Below are 24,253 nucleotides of genomic sequence, written 5' to 3'. Positions count from 1 at the left end.
TTTGAACTAATGCGCGGTCGTTCCCCTGTTTCTAGGCTAACTCCTGCCTGGTTGAGGGAAGATAGTAAGCATTCTTCTCCTTCAAATGCTTCCTCTCTTCCCATATCCACTGGTGATTTGGTTAAAGTGAAGCCAGGTCGCTGTACTAAGGGCCTCTCAAAGTTCAGCGGTCCTTTTCGCGTTAAGAAAGCTTTTCCCCAGTTTGTTCTGCTTGAGAATGGTGCCAAATGGAACTACAGAAGGGTTGCTTTATATCAGAAAAAGGTCTCAAATGTTTCAGATTGTAACCTTAATTCTTCTGAGACGGGTTGCAGTGGCTATATGTTGTCTGCTCAAAGAGATTCTGATTTGCGTGGTTTACCTGCTGTACGGGGGGAGGTGGGTGGTGGCGATGCTCCTTCATCTGTGTGTGATGATGTGCTTGGGAGTTCCGCCTCTGCTACTACCTCTGTTATTCCTTCTTCCAACGTCTGCTCAAGGTGTCCACGTTCTCGCCATCCTCCTGCTTATTTGAATGACTATGTTCATTAAGAGTTGTTACTGTTCTTTTGCTCTTTCCTTTTCTTGTTTTCTTTTGGTATCCAAAGGGGGGAGATGTGTTGTACATAGCTTATTCCTTTCTGTCCTTTCCCTGCCTGTCCTGGCTCCAACCTTCTAGACTGTTTACATAGTTCTCTCTGTGTCACCATCAATGATTCCATTCTGTGTCAGTTACTTCCTGGCCAGATGGGAAACGGTCTTGTTACTTTTCTATCTGCTGCAATAAACTACTTACCTGCCACCTTCCTGGATGTGGAGTCTTCTTATCATTTACTACACCATCCATCCATCCTCCCTTTCACTCATTCATCCTTACATCCAGCCTTTCACTCATGTCATCCATCTATTCATCCACCCTTCACTCCCCCACCCAGCCACCATTTTACTCACACATCCATCCTTTCGCTCAGTCACCTACCCACCCTTCACACGTTAATAATGAGCCTTGTCTTGAGACAGAAGAGGTCCATCAAAAACCCCACCCGCGGAAGCTGTTAAATTGGGGGGTTCGGAGGGGGTGACTAATCAATCCTGCTGACCCCTAACTCACTGCTCTGTGGGGGTCTCGCTCTTTGGCAGTAACAAAGAGGTCTCAGCTTCTCCTCAGCTTATTCCTCTCTCAGAGCCGGCTTTAGCACTGGTGGCACCCTGTGGAACAATGTTTTTTGGTGCCCCCACTCAATGACCACCTCTGCCACGGATTCCCTCACTACCACCATTTGACAGTGTCCCTCAAGTCTCCGTAACCACTATCTCTTAGATTAATTTAGTTTTGTAGCGCCACTCATACCAGTTTCAGATGTCCGAACATTTTACATGACACGCATTGCACAGAGGCATCACAAACACATTACACAGAGATAATCAATCATTGCTCTGTAAATCAGTGTATAGGAAATGTTACATAAGACAGAGGCCTTCAAGGTGTAGGAGTTGCATTTCATCCATACTGGTAGGCAGTATAGTTTGTCCTTGGACTGGCAACGTACAAATTCAGAATTTAAAATGTAACACCATTGTTAGAGGTTTTCTTTAATAATATAAATTGATTTCTTCACAAATGAACCCCTTTGGTAATATTACGACAACGAAAAACTGCACAAAAAAACTAATATTTTCCTTGCAGCTTGCATGCAGCTCTTTGATGGCAGTTAATAGCTCAATGCTGTATATTAGGATTTTAACTTATAAACTGCAAGTAACAATAGAATCTCTGACAAAAGCGGTAACTCATTGACCTGGTTATATTATATACACTTTGTGATGTGACTGGAACACGTTCTTTGCAGCACGCATATTAACGCTCTGCACTATGATGTGTCAAAACTTTCACTAGACAAAGCTCAGGTCGCTCTCCAGAAAGAACATTGATTACCGGAGTTGTCATTTTAATTGATGTCTGAAAATTGCTGGGACGATGTACGCGGCATCAGGTGCTTTTAACCCTTTCGCTGCGGCGGCTATTCCGCCGCAGCGCTAACAGGGCAGGGCGGCCGTGCGGCGGCCGCATGCTGGTGACAGAACCGCTCCGTCACCAGCCGCGGTTGAGCTGTGCTTGTGACGGAGCGGTTCCGTCATGGCCCGCCCCGCTCAATAGAACACGCCGCGCAGGCACGGCGGCCGGGCCATGACGGAACCGCTCTGTCATCAGCACAGCCCAACCGCAGATGATGACGGAGCGGTTCCGTCATCAGCATGGAACGTGTTAAAAGGATGAACATGGCGCCCCCACCCGAAGTAAGCGCCCGGTGCGTGGGCACCGATCGCACCGCCCTAGAGCCGGCCATGTGACCTCTCTCATAGTTCTGTGGAGGTCTCCCACCACAGCATAGCCAGGGGAACTTAAGCTCACAGTGGCTCACCCCTGGCTCTCAAAGTCAGTGGTCTCGCCCGCTAGCAGTAACCTGAAAGGACCAGCTTTTTACTTCCGATCTCATTAATCTGTGGAAGTTTCTCTCAACTGCAGTGACCCTCAGGCCTCAGACGCTTGGCCTTTTTGAACCCCAGCGCACTCGTTTTGCGGATGTGTGAAGGTCCTCTCCCCAGCAGTGGCCTCGACCTCTCATACTTTACATTCCCGCATCCTGACTGACAGGTCTGTTTCACTTAATAGCACAGCAGTGGTCTCACTGTGCCTGACTCCTTCCTGCAGAGCGCTGAGCGGTGACATGTAGGTCTTTGGGGGTCTCCATCGCTTGTGACCTGCCTTATTCTGGAGCCGACTGGCAGAACCTTGCCGAGCCCGGCAGGCGATCACTATGGTCTGTTAGTGAGAGCGGGCATTTTTCTGAATCTAAGGTTTACTACAGTCTGTGGGTGAATTTATGGAACTCTGCTGACCTCTAGCGGAAAAAGCGGGTACAGCTGCTCTACAACAGCATGAAAAACGGATGGAAGCAGAAGGAAGAAGAGCCGGGGCCAGTGGGTAAAATGTCGCAGGGATTCGGCCATGCTTTCAAGACCGCTGATTAGGGCTGCTCCCTGTAGCATGCACCTCAGTTGTTGTGTAAAGTATGTATTGTGGATGCCAGTCTAATGACATGGTGTTTAGCCAGATATCACCGGAGAAAGCGTTGAAGGTAATCCATTAGGCCGGGTGATCGGAATTTGAGAAGCAAAAACCGGGGTATGTCATACATAGAAGTTAGGGTGACCAACTGGCATTGGTGCAAATTCAGGACGGTGAGTGTAAAAATTCAGGACAAAGGGTCAAAATTCAGGACACAAATTCAGGACAGGAGGTCAAAATTCAGGACAAAACTTCAGGACAATTGGATACGTTTTACAGACACATCAGAGGCCTCGCAATAGTATATAAGTAAGCCCAGCCATATCCAAACATATCCTTCCACCTATCCTTTCACTCATCCATCCCTTCATCCATCCTTTATCCATCCATCCACCCTTTCACCCGAGCCATCTGTACACTCAGCCATCCACTCTTCTACCCATCCATTCACTCATCCATCCAGCCATTTACCCTTTCACCCATCCAGCCATCCTTTCACTTACTCATCCATCCACCCATTCACTCTTTCAGTCATTCATCCTCCTTCCTTTCTCTCTCCATCGTCCCTTTCACTTAGCAATCCTTCCTTCCATCCATCCTTCCACCCATCCATCTACTCATCCACTCATGAATCCATCCATTGACCCTATCACTCATCCATTTATCCTTTAACTCCTTCACTCATCTATTCATCCTTTAGTCCATCTACCATCCCTTTCACTCACTCATCCATCCTTACATCCACCCTTTCACTCATATGTCCATCCATTCACCCTTGCACTTATCAATTCATCAATCCATCCATAATTTCACTCATCCATCCACCTACCCACTCACTCATCCACCTTTTTACTCATCCAACCTTTCACTCATCCATCCACCCTTTTACCCATCCAGCTACCCTTCCACCCATACATCCAGCTATTTACCCTTTCTCCCTCCCATCCTTCCACCACTCACTTATCAATCCACCCACCCTCTTTTATTATCCATCTATTCAATATTTTATTCATACATTCACCCTTTCACTAATTCATCCAGCCATACACCCATCCCTTCACTTACTCACTCGCCCACCTTTTCATATTAATTTTGAGCTGAGCCTTTATGAGCTGCAGGAACCATTCCTGGACTGGGACAGAAGCCACCTAGGGCAGAGACAGGATCCACCACAGGTGGGGGTGGGGGGGGGGGCGAGGGACAAGAGCCATCACTGGGGGGAGGGTGGGCAGAAGGGGGACCAGGATCCACCAGGGCACAGGGGTGGGCATGCGGTATTCTAGTATCATCTTGGTCTCTTCCAGGGTGGGGTAGGGCTCCTCACCCCCTCCTGGACAAGACAATGAGAAGTCAGTCTCTCTTTCCAAAGTAGTACTTTTGCCATCCCCCACTGTGATGTATAGTACTTAAAGGAGATACTCCCAGAGAACCGATTTAACCGATTGTCCTCCATACTTTGTTAATCAGTGTGGGTGCGATTGTGCCATTTCTTTATTTTATTACATTAAAGACTTCATGTTTGAAGAATCGAGGTTTGTTTACAATTTAGTGACAGTAATTAAGCTGTGTGCTGTGAAGAGAACCACGTGCTGCCTCAGTGTAATCCATACCGGTTGTAGGATGTTTGGGGGCCTGGGAAGAAAGGGAATGTCTCACACAAATTGCAGAGACATGACACATTCAGGGCTGTTTGCATCTGAATAGATGCCCCCTGCTCCTGAAGCTGCACCCCCTCCCTCTGTCACCTTCAAGCACCTCTTACCAGATCATCAAGGGCTGGAGGTGTGTGGGGTGGGGGCTGCAGCTTCAAGAGCAGGGTGCATCTTTCCAGATGCAAACAGCCCTGAATGCGTCAAGTCAAGTCAAGAAGGGAGGAGGGTGGAAGCTGTGCCGGCTTTAGGTAGGTGTGACCAGTGCCCGGTTAAAAGTAAGGACAAATGGCGTCCGTTAAAGAATCCTTCACGGACAACGGACAGATGGCCGAATTTACGGACGGTCCGTGAAATTTACGGAGGGTTGGTCACCCTAATAGAAGTAGGACTAAAGCCTTTAGTCTTATTTCTATATCTGGCATGTCCCGTTTTTAGGTCTCGTGACCTATCAATGCGCATGGGCATTGAGCGGAGCGAGATATAAAGGGGCTTAAACAGAGCTTACCGAGATCGGGCGATTCCATGCAGTGCCCGTGAAAAGCTCGCTCAATGCGCATGTGCATTGCCATAAAAAGCGCGTGCACAGACACCAGTCTCCCTCCCACAGTCCTCCCCCAGTGTGCGCTGTGCCAACAAGCCTTTGAAGAGAAGCTTAGCTTCACTTCAAAGGCATCTGCTACCCCTGCCCCATGCTTCACACGTTTCTCGCATTTCTCCTCCCTCCCTCGCCTCCCTCGCCCTTCAGCGTGCCTTTTCCTAATGTCCAAAGAGTCTGCGGCTACGTTTCTCCTCAATGTCCTTCCTTCTGTTGTTCAACCTGCTCCCTTTCTTCCTTCGTTCTTTCCTTTCCTTCTTTTGGCCCGTCAGGCCTACTAACCACTGTTCTGTAATTTAACACGTTGTAACCAGTTGGTGCTTTTATATTATTTTTTGTAAGTAATAACAATCACAAAAAAATCTAAGTTGTGCAAGTACGCTCGAGGCAGTCTAAGAATCGTAAACTGTTTGAAACTCGTGCATTTCTAATGTGGCACTCGCTAGAGATGCCCGTTCGTTCAGAAGTGTTCCGATTCAAGACAAAATATAGTTTATGAACAACAACTGTCTGTTTCAGGTGACAGAAGAGTAGACGCGACAGCTACATCTTCAGAAGACAATGCCCCACCCGGACTTCTCGGTTCTACTTAGACGTGATTGGAATTGCTAATACATGTCATGCACCAGGATACTTTGTGTAGTGATGCTGCTCTTACTTGCTCCGAAAGAAAATTAGACCCGTTCTTCGTGTACTCTGTACTTTGGTACTGATCATTTACTTAGCCAAACCTGCCTTCCAAACATGCTCTCGCCTGTTTAAATTCTTTTGATTAATGGATAAGCGATAGCTAGAAATCGATGCGCAGTTAATTTCTTTTTACATCGTGCATCTTCAGCGTAACATTCTGTATGAATATTGCACATTTCCTATTGGAAAAGTTGGCACAATTGTTATAGTTAATATTTTAAGTTACGCAGATCTCGTGGAAAAATATTTAAGCATGTGTTTAACATGCTGAAGAACATTAGCACTTGAACATGTACATTGTTTTGACCTTCACAGGTTCGAATTCTGGTAATTTTTCACGAAACACGGTAGTGGATTTGTGTGGCTTGATTGCACAGTTGTATGTGAAAAACTGTTTCCATTGCTTTTAAAGTATACATAACCGTGGGCAGTGATTCCTCCCAGAGAACTATTACTTTCTCTCCTCATACAGTCTACTGTTAGTGTGTTAATCTGTCTCCCAAGGAAGTCTTGGGTTGCAATGCACGAGGGACTATTTTACATCTCAAAAGTACATCGAAGACGCACATTACATTATTTTTCTCACAGATTAACTGTATGCTTACGGAAAGTAAGTGTTTTTTGTTTTTCCACTGCAGAAGGATTTTTAATGTTTTGGTGAAGCCTCGATACAAGCTAGATCAAGTAGTTATACTACGGCTTGCTTATTCAAGGAACAGAGATGTGCTTACAGATCACATTAACAGGCTTCATTCCTTTCTTTCAAGACCAAATCATTCTCGTCTTCGGTTAGTCTGTTGCTGTGTGTTTACACTAATCAACACAAAATCAAATGAAAGGCAAATTAGCAATGTGGCCTATGTCTTAAATTTATAAATGGTAAGTGAAACGTGTTTCTTGGTCATTGCCATTCATCAGCAGAGAGTAGAAATTTGAGTTTGGCGATGCTTGAAATGCTGCTTATAGTCTCTTTGTTAAAATGCCCCTTCAGTCATGGAAGTACATCTCATGACTCATCAGTTTCTCAGCGAGTTTGCAGAATAACTTTAACAAATTCCCCTTTCTCATGTAGTTATTGGACACATTTATAATAAGATACACCATACATTTTATGCATTTTCATATTCTAATTTTGCCTATAAGCAGATAATGTTGAATAAAAATCGTTTTTATATTTTTACAAAGGCTTAACAAAAACAAATGCTCTGGAGCTCCCATTATCTAAAATAGTCCAACATGTCTTGCAGTGCAGACTTCATTATTCAAATACATGAGTGAGTTTAAATAAAATGTTAGGCTTTTGCAAGCACCTATTGTGGTTCTTTGATTCTAGGCTTTCCTTAGTCTCTATCAGCATAGCTTTTGGAAACTGTGAAAGCTTATTAACATTAAAACTGGCCAAATTCTTGGGATCACGTTTTTTTCTGCTCTAGAAGGATGTCTTCTCACTCACTGACTTTATCTGCATCTTTCTCCCTATCCTTCCATCCTTCAACTTTCTCAAGCTTTCTTCCTCCGGATTTCTGCTCCTCCATCTCATGTGTGCTTTCTTCATGGGCTTCTGTCTCCTCCAGTGTTGATTTCCCACTCCATGCCTCTGCCGCCTTCTGCTTGCATCCAGACTGTCCGTTTCCACTCTGACACTGTCTGATTGCTAAATATTGCATCTGCTGGTGTCATACCACCAGCCTGGCTGGGGCGTCTGCTGTGGAATATAACCGAGCCAACATTCCTCTACCAGGCTTGGAACTCGTCCTCACTCGTACTCACACTACTTTATGACACACACACTGAGCCCACACACTACTTTAGGCCACACACACTGCGCCCTCACACTACTTTAGGCCACACACACACTGCGCCCTCTCACTACTTTAGCCCACACACACTGCACCCTCACACTACTTTAGGCCACACTCACAATGCGCCCTCTCACTACTTTAGCCCACACACACTGCACCCTCACACTACTTTAGGCCACACACACTGCACTCTCACACACTGCGCCCACACTCTGCACCCTCACAAACCCTGCACCCTCACACATACTACACCCTCACACACACTGCACCCTCACACACTCAGTGCCACATAATTATATGCTACATAATTACACTGCACTTAATGCAACATACACTCCAAACAATACCACTCAGAGATACATAATTACATGCCACACAATTACACTCTACTGAATACAACATACACTCCACACAATACCACTCAGTGCCACATAATTACATGCTACATAATTACACTGCGCTCAACGCAACATACACTCCGAATACCACTCAGTGCCACATAATTACACACCACATAATTACACTATACTAAATGCAACACACACTCCACACAATACCACATAATTATATGCGACATAATTACAATGCAACATACACTCCAAACAATAACACTCAGTGCCACATAGTTAGACGCCCCACAATTACACTCTACTGAATACAACATACACTCCTCATAATACCACTCAGTGCCACATAATTAAATGCTACATAATTACACTGCGCTCAACGCAAAATACCCTCCAAATAGCACTCAGTGCCACATAATTACACGCCACATAATTACACTGCACTCAATGCAACATACACTACAACACCCACTCAGTGCAACAACATTTTATGCTACGTATTTACACTGCGCTCAATGCAACATACACTCAAAATACCACTCACTACCACATAGTTACACACCACATAATTACACTGCACTCAATGCAACATACACTCCAAATACCAGTCAGTGTCACATAATTACATGCCACATAATTACCCTACACTCAATGCAACATACACTCCAAATACCACTCTGTGTCACATATTTATATGCTACATATTTACACTGCGCTCAACGCAACATACACTCTTAATACCACTCAGTGCCTCATAACTACACACCACATAATTACACTATCCATCTATCACCCTCACTCTATCTATCTATTGCCCTCACTCTATCTACCGCCCTCACTCTACCACCCTCACTCTACCTCCCTCACTCTACCACCCTCACACCCTCACTCAACCCAGTTCTCAGCAAAAATGCAATGTATCAATGTTTAAAGCTTTATTACAAAAGTACAAAAAAAATTAATATTACACTTTTAATCTTGATTTTTAAAAAATAAAACATACACAACACATAATCTTCTCACAATTTTTTTTAAAAATCTAGTGCCATTATACATTACAAAAATTATTATGTAATTAATAATTACATATAAAATGTATAAGCCATTAAGGTTTGTCATATCAATACATGTAAGACAGGGGAATACTAATCATCTAGCTTTAATAATGCTATAGGTGTCACATTTGCAAATTCTATAAATATTGGCATTTACAATGACAAAATTAATACATTTGCTATTATAAAAACATAAACATAACTTAAAAATTATTACATTTACAAGACCAATAGCTCCAACTTTTCTAATGCGAGACCTATTGCATTTCCAATGCTTGTTTGCCTAGTCTTTAGTAGAAGAAATTGTCTGTAGGTCTGTCTGTCTATCTATCTATCCATCCTATACCTTTAAATCTCATAAATGTGTGTATTATGTGTGTACATACACAAGCACAAATTTACAAAGCTATGTTTATAAAGCCTTAGCAATCGCAGAACCTACGCCCCTCCTCCCCACCCTGTGTCTCTGCTGCGAGCAGGCAGCGACCTACTCCTGCAATGCCAGGTAGAAACAAGTAAATGATGTCATACTTCAGAGGCACCTGAAAGGAGAGCAATACCAATAAATTCTGCTGTGTAGGAAGACTTGACCTTTGTCTCAAAACCGGGACTTGACTTTTGTCCCAAAAACCGGGACATGTATTTGACATTAACAAAAGTGTTGGTACACAGGGACAGTCCTCTGAAAACCGGGAGCATCTGGGGAAATCCGGGACGTCTGGTCACCCTAACTTGAGTGTGATGTAGGATGGCATCATCTTGGTTGTTTTGTGTTTGTTTAAGTTGTTGGTATTTTGTTTAGTTTTGTCAATCTGGTTCTTAAAGTTAATTGCTGGGTGTCTGCTTGTCCTGCCCACTGGGTGAATGTCTGATCTTTATTATTAATCCACACAAAAGATCAAAAGGAGAAACCCCCCAAAAGAGAGCGTACTACTCCTTATCTGAATTATTACTCACATAAAGTATGTTCTCAAAAGGAGTGTGACATAATGAAAGATATTACAGAAAGGATTATGTAACTAGTGTCTAAGTTAGTAGATTGAGTGTGTTGTTAAGGATAGGGGAGATACTGTTTTGAGGATGAGAACCCTCACTCACCTGAGGGTGACATGCATCATTATAGGGTTCCCTCCTCACACTGGGTCGCAAAGTCCCAACTGTGGCTTCAACTCTCCAAAAATGGAAGAGGTGCTGCAGTGTTTTACATAGAGGGGACCAGAAGTCTTGCCGGGTAAGGGGCAGAGTGAAAAAAAAAATTGTTGTATGAAAACGTTAAAACAGTCTCCAGGAGACCCTATAACTTTATTCTGCGGTGTCCTGGGACAGGATTAAAAGCAAAGAGGACTAGGGATTATCAACAAATATACCCCTGCTAGAGGTCAACATGTTTCTGCCCTGTTTCGATCCTAACCGGGGTTCATGGGCATTTGTCAGGACCAGACATTAAACTAGTTATTCTGCAAATAAATCATATAAATTGTACACAGACACAATATTTATACTGGCTGTCAAAGATTGGTAGCCAGTATATACAATTAGTGAGGAATACATAGTCTCATCTGTAAAAAGAAGAAAAGAAAAGTAAAACAAAAACCAGAATTATTCCGGCCATCATGTATACAGATGATATTTAAAGAAAAGGAGAAGGAAAGAGATCCCAACAAAACGGTATATCCATGTGTCAAAATGATTTAAAGTTGCCTGATCAAAAGCATTAGGTTACCTCTCTTCAGCCAAAGGGCACCCCACTTGACACTCGGCTACAGGAGAAAGCCCACAGAAACATGGCAGTGACAATGCGGCTTGAAAATAGTCCATTGTATTACAGTTCAATGTACCTGACCATGATTTATTATCCAATTCAAGTAAAGCTTCGTGATATTGGCATTGACAATCAAATCATCACCTTTATAAAAGAACCATACAAGGATGCAGGTGCCAGAGTGAGGTTCGGTCAACAAGGAGAATGTTCAGATAAATTCCCCATACTGAGAGGGGTTAGACAAGGTTGCATATTAGCACCGCTGTTATTTACCTTTTATATTAATTCCATCGGGCAACATCTAACAGACTCATCATATGACTACCCTTCTATAAACGGGTCCCCGGTGCCCATCCTATTATATGCTGACGATGCGGCACTAATGTCACGAACAAGGCTTGGACTACAGAGGGCAGTGAAAAAATGTACGGCTTCATGAGGGACAGAGGCTTAAGGGTGAATATTTCTAAAACTTACACCATACCCTGTGCAGCAAAATTAAGGAGGGTTCCCTGCCCCATATTCATAGAAGACCAACGAAACGAAACAGCTGACAGGTTTTGTTATTTGGGAGTAATGTTCGATAGGCGGGGTGGCTGGCAGGCTGCAATAGCAGCCAGGAAGTTGGCTTTTAGCCGGACCATAGGTGCCCTAAGAAATATTTCGGTAAAAATTGGCGGTAAACCCGTCAAAGAATTAATACATATATATAAGGCAAAGTGTGTATCTACAGCCACGTATGGTGCAGGGTTATGGGGAATCGAGAGCCCCCAGACCTTACAATGTTGTGAAAACCAGTTTATCCGTTACCTACTGGGTGTACCAAAATCTACATCAACTTACATGACACATATTGAATCGGGGGTCACCTATATTAGCGATATCATTAGGATGTCCCCTATCCTGTTATGGCATAAGGTTTGGGTTACGGAAGAAACCAAGCTGAACAGAGACCTAATCAGCGACTGCCTGACACTGGATGGGGTAGCTAATATCAACTGGTTATTCTATGTAAGAAACTTGTTCATCGAAATAGGTCATCCAGAGTTCTTTGACAAGCCTACCACCTTAGAAGGGGTTACTAGATCCTCACTGAAAAAGATGGTGCCACTCACTTTGATACCATCAGATGGAATTATGAAAAATCTAAAAATACTGTGCTCAGATTTCAGGAAATTACACCTTGCGAGGGATTGCAATCGTACCTTGTCCTGGTCCAGAGCCCCTACTCCCGCATGTTGTTGACACGCTTCAGATTGGGCATCTTTTTTCGTATGGTCACTCTACCAACTAGTAATGATTGGTCTGCTGCCAAGTTAATTTGCCCCTGTGATAAGAGTTCATCCCAATCGAACATTCACTTCGCGTTATTTTGCAGATTTTACATGAATCCCAGAAAGAAGTTTTTGTTACCAATCCTTAAATCCTGGGGAATCCGTACATGTAGATCAGCATTTGTGAAACTTCTACAATTAGGAGATGAACATGTAATTTATGCTGTGTCGTGTTTTTTAAAAGCTGTCATAAAAGTTAGAAGTTCCCTGTAACTGGCACTGTTTGATAAAACACTATTAATGCAATTGTACTGTTTTTTTAATACTTTTTAGAGGAGCGAAGACGGCCTGTCAAAGGCTGGACCTCAGTGTTGAAATGCCAAATCACGGGTTAAGGTCGAAAGTTAACCCTACTACGAATCTCAATGAAGCCAGCAAAAAGCGTATGGTAATCTGTGCAGGAGAACTCACCCGAGATGCAGTCCGAGCTCTCCTTTCTCGGGTCCCAGCGAGAGAAAGCAAATGCCACCACAGCAAAGGAAATATGGGAAGTGATGTCATCATCCAATGTCACATGCGTCACGCGTTGGCTGGACTCACGAGAAAAGTAGTTTCCTAAGCCACGTGCATGCGCACAAAAGCCCTCCAATTGTGGCATTACAGAGAAGCGTTATACAGAGCGGGCTGATCTGAATGTCTGCCCCTATTATAGAAAAGTAGTACACCAACATAAAACGGGTCATAAAGTGTGGCAATGATGAAACCAGACTTGTCTTGTTGATAATCAGTGGCAGAATGATTACACCCTCAAACCATACTGTGACAAGAAAGGGTCATAGTTATAATGTTTGCCTTTGGACAACTTTCTCATAGATGGTAATCTCCTGGCTATATCGGTGTGTGTACCAAGTAGCTGGTTATATACCAGATCCTAATAATTAGATATCCTGGTTGCTATAGTAGGTAAACCGTGTGGAGAGAAGTTACCGTGTGGGGTCCCACAAGGCTCATCCCTGAGTCCGACACTATTTAATATATATGTGTCGGACCTTGCTAGTGTCATCAAAGCATACGGGATGGGCCTGACCTCATACGCAGACGACACTCAGTTGGTTCTGGCCATAAAGGGAGACGGTCAGGAAATGGCAGAGAGATTTCAAGACGGGATGATTGCCATTGGTGAGTGGATGGCAAGAAATTGCCTGAAACTCAATTCTAATAAAACAGAGGTGGTTATTTTCGGCAATCTCTCCCCAGCCTGGTCGGCAACCTGGTGGCCAACGGCCATGGGCACTCCTCCATGCCCCACGGCCAAAGTTAGAAACTTGGGTGTCACTTTCGACAACCAGCTCAACTTCATGGCCCACGCGAATAAGGTGGCTGCCAATGCTCATTTTAAGTTGCGAATGGTAAGAAAAATTACTCCTTACTTGCCAGAATCAGCAGCAAAAACACTGGTTTCTTCACTAGTGTTGTCCTCATTGGACTACTGTAATGGTCTGCTGCTCAATGCCCAGAACAGAGTCATTAAAAAACTACAGACAGTGCAGAATGCCGCCGCCCGGGTGCTATCAAAAAAACCTAGATTTGCTCCCATCTCGGACACGCTTAAACAATACCATTGGTTGTCCATTCACAATCGGGTCAAATTTAAAGCGCTGTGTATTGTCTTTAAATCGCTCCAGAAACTAGGACCCAGATTCCTTAGAGAGCAATTGATCCCCTATAATCCCCCAAGAATGCTCAGATCTACCTCTCTAAATCAACTGGTGATACAACGCAGTCGTACAGCTTCCTGGGGAGATCGCCGCTTCTCAACTGCGGCCCCTAGACTCTGGAACACTCTGCCCATTCACATAAGAACAAGTCCCACTCTTCTTCAGTTCAGAAAAAAACTGAAGACTTGGTTGTTCAATCAGTGATTTTATTCCGTATTACCGCTCCAGGGTGAAACCTAAATGCAATTTCAGCGCCGAGACGCCTAAGGGTAATTGTATGCGCTTTATAAATAGCATCAAATAAATAAATAAATAAATAAATAAATAAATATGAGAGTATGCAGAGTGCAAAAAAGTGTAAAAAAGAGGGGAAAACAGCCACACTTGATCAAGTTATCTGCCAAGGCTAGTCCAAGGAATATAATCATATAGTCCTTGAGTGTCGCTGCGAAGCCTGAAAATCCACCTCTTCTCCCTTTGAAACAGGACGGATTCCCAAGAGCCCTTTGTTCTCACATAGTGAGGTTTATCAATGACAGTCCATCAGATATCATTCTCTGTATGGCCCGCATTAAGGAAGTGTCGTGAGAGTTTTGTGTTATCTTTTTTACACCATAGAGAGCTCTGATGTTCGACTATCCTGTATTTAGCTTTGCAAGTGTTCATACCCACACACATCAAATTGCAAGGACAATGCAGCATATAGATCACTTCCTCTGTATTACAGTTTGTCAGGTTGCGTAGTTCCCAAAGGGTATTGAGACCCAGATCTTTAGATGTCAGGGCTGACGTAAAAGGAACTGAGCATGTCCCACATGGGTAGTGCCCTTTGGCTTGTGCTCTGGACCATAAGATGTTGTGGCCTATATGAATAGATGGAATGCAGGGACGAGCATGAACCAGCATATAGCCAATGTTTCTACTCTGCTTCAGGGAAAAGAAAGGTTTCGGGAGTTGGTTCTCACCATTGTTCAATATGGCCCAATTTTTTTTTTGAAATATTTTTTTTATTAAGTTTTTTCTCCTTTTATCCCGTGGTGGTGGGAAAAGGTAGACCATGAAAGCATACATCAAACAAGGTACATACATAAAAATAGAAATTATATAAGGATGACAAATATAATGAAAGAATAATCACAATTAATTAATTAATTTACAACCCATTTTTCAAATGGTGCCCAGTTCTTAGACGCGATTAGGTGTCTTCTCTTTCCTCTGAAAGGCTGAACTGAAGTCTCGAGTTTATACCAGGCCAAAATCCTGGCTTTCCAATGACAAAAAGTAGGAGGTTCAGGATTTATCCAGAGTGACGTAACACAAAGTCTAAGCATGGCCATAGCGATAAAAAGAAAGGCTTGCGAATGTCTTGTTTTTTCCAAGGCCATAGAGTATTCATAGCCAGTAATAACCATTTCAGCAGATATTTTAACAGAAATTTGAGTAATCTGCATGAGAAAAGTTTCGATTTGATTAATAAAGAGAGATAACTCCGGACAGCTGTAAAACATATGAACAGAATCTGCAGAAGGAAATTTACATCTTGCACAGAACGACCCTTTACCCCCACAAACCACCCCCCATATAACAAGTTTTGCAGGTGTATAATAAAGATTGAACATAGCCATATAGCTTTAAGATCGAAGGGTGCCTGATACCAGAACAGACCTAGCTAATACAAGTGGATATTTTAAATCAATAATAGGTACTCCAAATTTTGTCGCCCACTTATTGTTCTGAACATCTAGGTCATCAGGAAGTTGAGATAGGAAAGATTGATATAGGCTACCAATTTTCATTTTCCTTCTGATAGATTCAACTATAGCAAGTTTTTGAAACATTGTTGGGTTTTGGGGAAGCTTTTTATCCAAAAAACTTCTTAATTGGAGATATTTAAAAAAATGATTAGAATGCAAAATAAATTTCTCCTTTAAAAAGGTGAAGGAGGCTATTTTCCCTAGATCGGCTAAGTCACCGATCTCCTTTAAACCAAGGGCTATCCAGATGTTTACCACCCCCTCCTGAAATATCATTGGGAGTAGTCCAGAGGCAGTTAATGGGGTATAATACATGAGCTTAGGGATGTGAAAATGTCGTCGAACTTTTTGCCATATTGAAAATAATGCCCACAATACCTTGAATTTAGTTTTTTTAAAATAATTCGGTTCGAGTATACGAGTAAGTACCCCTTTTGTGGAGTCTCCCAATGCTATTGAATATATTGAAGGTAAAAGATGAACTGGAAGCTCAACAGCATCTCCTAGAAGAGGTACAGCGAAATGTTGAACCATGGCTGCCCAGTAATAAAGTGTTAAATTTGGGACTGTCCACCCCCCGCGATCCTGTGGAAGACAGGTCCACTTAGCTGCCCGTCTAGGTTTACGATATGACCATAAGAATCATTGGCAAATTCTTTCTTCTTTCTTTAAAATTAAGGAAGGGATTAATAAAGGGATAGATCTGAAAAAATATAAAAATTTAGGAAGAACAAACATTTTGAGGATATTAGACCGGCCAAACAGCGAGAGATGTAAGTGATCCAGCCGCTCTAATTTGTTATGAAGAGACTCCATAGTAGAGGAGTAATTCAGATCTATAATCTGATCTACATCAGGCGAGATTTGAACACCCAGGTATGTTGCTTCAGAGGTTATGGGAACTTGGGAATTGGGCATTGCCGTGGATTGTAGAATTTGGGTTTTTGCGATATTTAATTTATAGCCCGAGATTAAGCCAAATTGAGCTGCAAGAATCTCCAATGCAGGAAAAGATTGCGCGACATTATCAGTTAAAAGTATAATATCATCAGCATATGCCAATGACTTATATTTGGTTCCATGAACTGTAACTGGAGTAATGGTTTGGGAATTTTCTATTAAACATAAAAACGGGTCAATAAATAATGCAAAAAGAAGAGGAGAACAGGGGCATCCTTGCCTGGTGCCCCTGCTAATAGAAAAATAATGTGATTCACTACCTGAAATACGGATTTTAGCCATTGGAGATATGTACAGAGCTTGTAGAGCTTGAATGAACTTATGTGTGTAGCCCTTCCAGGACAGAACACCCCACAAGTACCCCCAGGAGACCCTGTCAAACGCCTTCTCGGCGTCCAACAGGATCACCCCGAGGGCAGAGTTTGTGGTCCTTGCCCAGTCTAGGAGAGCTACTACTCGCCTAATGTGATCCGTCGTTTCCCGACCGGGAATGAACCCGTGTTGACGAATAGAGACCAGAGGGGGAATTGTTTGATTTAAACGAAGGGCGAGTATCCTTGAATAGATTTTACTGTCTGTATTGATTAATGCTATCGGTCTATATGAAGCTGGGTTTAATTCATCCTTACCTTTCTTTCTGAAAAGTACGATGGAAGAGTGTCGCCAAGAATCAGGAATTGATCCGGTCTGAGCGAGACGAAAAACTTCTAGCATTTGCTGCCTAAATAGATGTGAGAAAGTTTTATAAAATTCAAGATGAATGAGATCCGGCCCTGCAGCTTTACCATTAGAAAGAGATTTCATGGTGATCAGAACTTCCTCCCAGCTGATAGGTTCAGCCAGGATTTGATTCTGGTCATCTGTAACTTTTTGAGTATCAATAGAGTGGAAAAATTGATTTAACCCGATTTGTTGCTGTAAAATTATATTGGTTTCTTCCGTATATAAGGTTGAATAGAAATCGGCAAAAACATCTAGAACACCGGTAATTGTGTCCTGAATAGTGCCAGAACGATCTTTGACCTTAATAATCTGATTAGCTACGGCCCTTTGTTGTAGACGTTTTGCTAAAACCTTACCGGAATTTTCACCCAATTCATACATTGTAGTTCGGAATTGAAAGTATTTAGTTGCTATATCTTTATCTAAAGGTTCTAGTAAGTTAGATTTGGCTATGGCAACTGATTTCATACTGGCAGCTATATCTTCTCCCATGGAATATTAGAGCTTAGATCCAATTCAGCTTGTTGGAGAGCTGTAAGTCTAATTTTAACAGTTTCTTGCTCAGTCTTCCATCGATAAGAGGCAAATCTTTTGGTTTCACCGCGCAATGCGGCTTTGAATGTGTCCCAGACGATACCGACCGAGGCAGTACCACTATTGATTGTAAAGAACTCTGAGATCCATAAATTAAGTTGTTCTTGATATAGTTTGTCAGTTAAGAGTTTCCTGTCGAATGTCCATGATCTAATTTGGTTAATGGGACGATCCCAGGGAGAACTAAAGACAATAGGGTTGTGGTCGGATATAGTTCTTGGGTTGATTTCAATCTTGAGAGACCCGACAATTTGGAGAGAGGTGAAAACATAATCAATACGGACCATTTTGTTGTGGGGTATTGAATAAAAAGTATAGCCCTCTTGGTTTGGATGATGATAATGCCATGTGTCCGACAAACCGTGTTCAATCAGGAGAATCCGGAGCGCCTTATAAACTTGAGGCTTTCGTCCGACATATATATTGTGCTTTATTATATCTAAACGACTAGGAATATTTATATTAAAATCTCCACAAAAAAACAACGGGAGAGGCCACATAGCTAACTCTAAATTTAGATTCCTTATAACCTGTGGGTCATCTAGATTAGAGGCATATATTGAGCAAATAGAAAACAGACGGCCCATGATCGATAATTCTCCTATTAACCACCTACCAAAATTGTCTTGTTTTACTCTTTTAACACATCCTAACCCAGTCTTTAAGATAATTGCGACTCCCCTGATTTTAGAGGTTTGTCGGGTACAAGCCGCTAACTCATAACCTAGAAATCTAAGATATGCCCGGTTGCCCCAAGGGATATGGGTTTCCTGCAGGCAGATGATATCCACCTGCATCACCTTCAGCAATTCATAAAAAACTCTGCGTTTCTTAGGGTCGTTTAATCCACAGATATTCCAGGTTGCAAACTTAAATCTAGAGGGGACCATGAAATTTGATCAAAGATTTACAGCCCTAAACAAATATGAAACCTTTTATAACAGATATAATAGCAATCAAACTGTTTTTCGATGAGAAATATAAAAGTTATTGTCACATCAAATGCATTCGAAAAATGAAACCAATTATGAATGAATAATGTGGTCATCTCTAACCACCACCACCACCACCACACCACCCACAGCCCACCCTAGTTGAACCACCCACCCCACCAGATCCCACCCCCCTACCCAAAGAACCCCGAACCCCCTCTCCCCCCACACTGGGCATCAGGACCGTAGTCCTTGTGATGGTTGAGTAAGCGTTACCCCACACTCCGCTGAACCAATAGTGTTCCCCCTTTTCAAATATCAGATGACCCTGGCACATCCTGGAAAAGCAAAGAAAATTAGATCATTTTATATATATCTAAGGGGTCATCGAATAAGGAAGGAGAATAAGACTCAATAAAAGAAAGAAAGAAATGACTACTGTCGTATGTTAGACAATCAAAAAAAAAGAGAAAGCATTGCCTAGCTTAGATTATATTGAGTCCAAGAATTCCTTAGCGGCAATCTCCGACATAAAGAACCTCGTCTGGCCCTTAAGAACAACTTTTAGTTTTGCCGGAAAAAGCAAAAAGACCTGGGCCCCCTTAGCCTGGAATAAAGGAATCTGTTGCCGGAGATGCCAGCGGCGAGTAACCGTCTCTGAGCAAAAATCAGGACGAACGAAAAATTGACATTCCTTGGCGGATCGCTTCTTGTTAGGTCTAGCAAGATCAAATATGCGTTCACAGGCAAGGAAATTATTGAAGCAAACCAAGATGGCACGGGGTAGAGGTTATTCGCAGTGGTGGATTGTTTTTTCCTATTTAATGGAAAGCAATGTGCTCTTTGAATCTCGAGGTTCCAGTCCCACTGGGTGACCTCCGGAAAAGCCTCAGTGAAAAGGTCCACTATAAACCGCCGAGGATCATCGCCCTCTTTATTTTCCTCTATCCCCAAAACGCGAAGATTGTTCCTTCTCGCCCGATTTTCAAGATCTGTAAGCTTCCATAGAATGTCCTTACGTTGTTCTTTGACCTCTGCCACTAACTCTTTCTGAGTAGCAGCAGAATCTTCAAGAGCAGAGATCCTTTCTTCAGCTTCGGCAACCCTGGTAGTGGTCTCAGTACATGTCTTGATGACCCGTCGGAGAGAGTTCTGCATTTTGCGCCAAGCTCCCTGCGTTCGCATATTTTCTTGTTTAAGTTGCTTCCCTATGCATCATGATAGTTTGGTAGATTGTTACTAATGAGACCTCTTCAGGAACATCTGGCACGATCGAAGTAGTACCTCCCCCGGGATTCTGCGAGTTTAAATCAGATTGTTCAGCAGATAAGCCCTTCTGGGGATTTTGCTGGCTGGAGAGGGATGATACCTTAGATACCTTAGTGCCGGAGACTTTAGGAACTGTGTTAGTGTTCAGATCTTTTGGTGACTGACTAGCACGCCAATCTGCAGAATCACTATCATAGGCCGACCACTGAAGCTCCGGACGATCAGCGTCGTCCTCCCCAGATACGGAATGATCGGAGACTGAATAAAAATTCTCATTAGACTCACTGACTTCAGATCCCCTGGTATCAAAAAAATCCTCCATAGGCAGCTCCGATGAAATGGATATGTAACTGTTAACAGACTGGACTCCATTATCCAGCATGCACTGGGCTGGAGAGGTCTGATAGGCAGAGGGATCTAAATCAGAACCAGGAGTCAAAACTGATTCTGTTGCTGTTGTAGTGGTGTTATTAGCTGGTGTAGGGAGTTCTGGGGGAGGGGGGGAGTCTGTAGAGATGGTAAACAATGTAACAGGCACAGATACAGAGGTACTCACCCCACCCTTTATAGTAGGTTCTGCAGATCTTGAGTTTTCCCCTTGCACTGCCATGAGGGAGCCATCATCTGTGGTGGAGGTTTTTTCCTTTACTCCATGTTTGCTGAACATTGCTGGTAGTGTCTGACCCTTAGTAACAACTACCACAGGAGTCACCGGTGCGGGTTTATCGGTTCCTGCAGAGCGGGTCTTCTGAGTCGCGGCTGCGGCTGCAGTCGCGGTGCTCCTCTGGTCCACCTCCTGTTGGCCTCGACCTGCACTGCGGGATTTCAGAGCAGCAGCTGCCGCTTTCGAGAGCACCTTCGGTGGCATACTTTCCCGTGTTGCCAGTAACGTGAGGCGATATCCTGCAGGACACCCAGGTGAGCAGCCACTGAGCGGTGAAGAGAGGATCCCGGGCTGAACGCCAGACCAGGTGAGGCGCTGTTGAAGCGAAACAGGACTTGCCAGAGACAGGAAGGTTTACAAAAGCTCAGATCTGAAGATATTTCGAACGGGAAATGTACGCCGTAGATCAGAATCGAGTCCGCAATCTTGCTGAGTAGGTGATGAACTTTCAGGCAATGCTTTTTCAGGACATCGGAGAGAAAGTAGTCATAGAGGGTTCCACTATGGCTCAGAGGAGAAGAACGCCAGCTCACTCGGCCGAGTGCACGGCCGCCATCTTGCCCAATATGGCCCAATTTCTGTTGATAGATTTCTTCACTGTGTCAGTTAGATGACCATAAGTGCTTACATACACCAGGCACCAGGCGGTCCATCGGACTTCTTGTATATGTATCAAGTAAGGCTTCTTGATTATTGTTCGTAGCCCTTTTGCATGCTCTCTGTATCAAGTTCATGGAGTATGCGCGTTGTGACAAGTGGGAACTTTTTGTGTTCGCATGTTGCTTAAATTTAGTAACCTCCGTGCAATTCCTACGTAATCTAAGGAATTGACCTACCAGTAGGTTATGTCTGAGTGCATGGGGATGGAAACTGGTAAAACTCAATAAGGAGTTGTGGGCCATTGGCTCTTTATACAATTCTGAGTATATTCCGCCATCTTTAGGGTACAGTTGTAAATCAAAGAAGGGCAAAGAGACCTTACTAAATTTCAGGTGTGAATTTCTCAAATTGAGCCAGGTCCCAAAAGTCTCAAGGGAGTTCGTAGAGCCTTCCCACACTACTAGATTATCATTGATATACTTCTTCCAAAACTTTGAGGTTCGATGTAAACAGATTGTCTAATGGATAGATGTTTTTGATCTCAAAATTATGCATGTATAGATTGGCACTACTTGGGGCAAAAGTGCTGCCCATCGATGTTCCAGTTGCCTGCCAACATGTGCTGTGGATAAAAGGGTGGATTCGAGCCTCTAAAGGCATTATCGGCTGATAACCTGGCCCCTAAAGCGAGTACCTATTTGGCGTACTCTTTTTTTAATTTAGTAATGTGATAAGCTCCCTGTGGCAGTTCAAGGTGGTCTAAAGTGTTTGGACCTATTGGGTGCAATGCAACAGCAGGTGAGACTGCTAGCAGGCATGTCATGTGACATTATATACTCATCCACTATGTTAATGGAGGTCTTGATTGCAGGCAGAAGTTATCGCTGGTTGAAACAATGGAAGGCAGATTTGGGGGGTCCTCCCTTCTGAAAATTCCATTTGAAGGACAGTCTTGTTTTGGGAATCAGTTGAATGCAATGATATCTAAGGCATTCAAGGACCGCAAGCACGCTATGCCCTACACAAGAGATTCTTCTGCTGGGAAAAGTTGGAATAGGTCTTCTACATCTTCCCTGAATCATGATTCTTGCTCTTCATCATTTTGGATAAGGAGATACCAACCTAGCTTTGCACCTAAATGCAATGTCCCTAACCAGAAGGGGACAGCAAAGAAGAATTCCCGACAATCAACCTACTCCCAGCTCTCTACCTGTAGGAGGAAGGATACATCATTTACTGCAGGCTTGGAAGCAGGATTTTACAGATTAGTGGGTCCTTGATATTGTGAGAACAGGCTATGCGATAGATTTTGTGCAGAGGCTCTCGGATATGGGCGTTCTTCATACCCAGGTGCCTGTTGCTAAGGTAAAGTGAAGGGCTCTGCCGGATGGAGCCAGAGTTTAATTCCAAAAGGAGCAATCTGCAGGGTGCTTACTTCATAAAGGGAGCTTACTCAATCCTTCTCTTGGTGCAGAAGGCTTCAGGAGTATTTCGCCCTGTTTTGGACCTGAAGCGCATGAATTAATGGATCGAAATGGTTCATTTCCGAATGGTGATGCTTCAGTTTATCATTCTAATGATACGTTTAAAAGGTTTTTTTGCATTTTTGGATCTGCAAGACGACTTGCTTCACGTCACAGTCACATTTTCCCACCAGAAATATGTTTGGTTTTCTATAGGAGAAGAACAATTCCAGTTCTGTGTTCTTCCGTTTGGTCTCAAAACATCTCTGAGGGACTACACAAAGGTCATGCCCCCATTCATTGCCAATCTCCACTCAGAAGGGGTGTAAATGTATCCATACCTGGACGACCTGCTGGTGCAGTCTCCAGGAAGGTCCCAGCTGTTGAATCATGTGGAACGGGTACTACTGGTCTTTCAAGACCACAAGTTCCTAGTAAATTGGGGTAAATCTTTCCTGGTTCCATCACAGGGTGTAGTGTTCATCGAAGCCCTTTTCCAGACTCACATGGGAATGGTGGGACTGTCAGAAAGAAGACTGTGCAGTCTGCAGACATATGTTCAGAGCTTGTTAAGTCAGGTATAACCAAAGGTCTTACAGCGGTTAAGGGTTTAGGGACACTGGGTCTCAGTAGTTTTTCTGGTCCCCAGGGCCAGATATCACCTGCACAAGCTTCTCAGGTGGATTCATTCCAATTGGCCTCTGATATCCCACAATCTATCAGATCACATCAGAATTACAGAACAGACTCAGACTTATCTGTTATAGTGGTTGGATCGGGATAATCTGAAGGGTGTTCCCCTGTCTCCTTCTGATCCAGTGGAGCTGACAACAGTCACTAGTCTTTCAGGTTGTGGGGCCTGGTTGGACACTCAGCAGGTTCAGGGCTTTTGATCTCTCGAGGACACTCAGCCTCAAACTGGAGAGAAATTAAAGTCATTCATCTACTTTCCTACTCTTCTGTCCCTTCCACCAACATTATGCTGGATCTTTTTGCTTCTTCAGGGAATGCCACAGTTCAGACTTTCTGCACAAGGGGGAGGTATCCACAGCTTGGGAATAGATGGAGTGATGTGTCCTTGGCCTCACACTCTGATTTATGAAGTTCCTCCCTTCCCTTTGAACAGGTCATATTTGGTTAGGGTCAGAGGAGACAGTGCGCAGGTGGTATTGGTTGCTCCCCTAGCGTGAATTGGTTTCCGCTGGTCGAGTCGATGAAGAAGGGTCTAGAGGGTAGAGTGCCAGTAGTCTCATTTCCTCTCAACTTTCCGGCTCAGACTCAGGGTCATTCACATTGCAGTTACTGTTTGGAGGTTGAACGTTGGGGTTTAGCAGTGTTGAGAGTGCCTGA

The sequence above is a fragment of the Lissotriton vulgaris genome, chromosome 1_1 (assembly GCF_964263255.1).
Source record: "Lissotriton vulgaris chromosome 1_1, aLisVul1.2, whole genome shotgun sequence".
NCBI classification, from domain to species: Eukaryota; Metazoa; Chordata; class Amphibia; order Caudata; family Salamandridae; genus Lissotriton; species Lissotriton vulgaris.
Note: the sequence above shows the minus strand (reverse complement) of the source record.